General features: G+C 35.1%; 1 long non-coding RNA gene across 1 annotated transcript in view; it reads left to right on the forward strand.

Moving 5' to 3' along the window:
• Positions 1 to 1356, forward strand: part of LOC107696614 (uncharacterized) — a 22313-nt gene that overhangs the window by 6696 nt on the left and 14261 nt on the right. The window lies entirely within an intron of this gene.

Raw genomic sequence — 1356 nt, forward strand, 5'->3', positions numbered from 1 at the left:
GTAGTGAAACTCCAAATGAAATCCAAATTTCTATGAAATCCTTTTTTAAAGCAAAAGTAAAGTGCAACATGGAGTGCAAGAAACAAGTGTCCATCTCATAGGCAAATCACTGAAATCAAAGTTCAGTATTATAGTGTAAGAATGACAACATGTCCACGTGTTCTGTTTCTTTACGACAAAAATGCTATAGCCACTGTAATTTAATTAATTATGTGGACATCAAAACGTGTAAACTCAGAGTGAGGGTTTGAGCTTTTATTTTGAAACCGCAAGATAATTTTGTATTCTCCTGAGTTTGCTTGGATTTATAAATGATTTACCTTAAAAATCTGATGAAATGGCGCACGTTGCGTTCCCAGATGAACGTTATAATGCAAACAAAGTTTATTCGTCCAATTCAATGCATTTGTACACATTATTATTATTATTATTTTAAATAAACAAAATCACTGGTAAATAAAACACACCTTAGTATCGATATTTTTAGTTTGAGTATCGATACATCGATACTTAGGATCGATATTACGCCCATCCCTAGTACAGACGACAACACCCATTAAAACGTCAGCAAATGTGTGTAGACTCGGTGATCAGAGTTTTAATCCATCCAGATGTAATAAATACAGATTGTTTCATGGACATAAACTTGCGAACAAAACGGATTATGCGGTCGTGTTGGAGGAATTTGTTGGCAAACTTCAGGACACGGCTCTGGCCATGCCTATAACTGCATCACATATAATTATTTAATTAAATCGTAGTGCTTGTGAATTCACAGTTATGCTTAATTATTTTTTTAAACGGGTTTAATATATCATGAGGCCTTGGAAAACAGTCTAATAATGTGTTTTATGGATTCTCGTCCGTGAAATGCGCCACTTCCGGTATTTTGCCGGTTAGTCGACACAGGCAAAATGAAGTCGAGAACTTTTAAAAATCGAATAGTCGAATAGATTCGCGACAGTCCTACTTGACATCATTCCACATATGGCATTGCTCCGCATTACACCCTTTATCTCTGGTATGATCTATTTTTTGTCTCACTCTCACTCCTTGTGTTTCTCTCTTTTTCTTTTCTCCTGTCCTGCTTCTCTCTGTGAACTCTATAGAAATGCTTTATTCATTGTATACACTGTTGCCAACTCTCGCAAGACAAATAAGCAACCGCTGCTTCAAAAACAAGCCCAAAACAAGCCCAATTTTTCAATCAATATTATTTATTATCAATTATTTATTACCAATAAATGAGCCTGCAACGTATTATTCTGAAACCACTCTTTTATCTGAAAAGCAACAGAAGCTATTTTACAAAAATCAGCAAACTGCAACAAAAATGGGAACAAAACTCATCTCCAA

Source organism: Sinocyclocheilus anshuiensis, unplaced genomic scaffold (genome assembly GCF_001515605.1).
Source record: "Sinocyclocheilus anshuiensis isolate Anshui unplaced genomic scaffold, SAMN03320099.WGS_v1.1 scaffold502, whole genome shotgun sequence".
Taxonomy (NCBI): Eukaryota; Metazoa; Chordata; class Actinopteri; order Cypriniformes; family Cyprinidae; genus Sinocyclocheilus; species Sinocyclocheilus anshuiensis.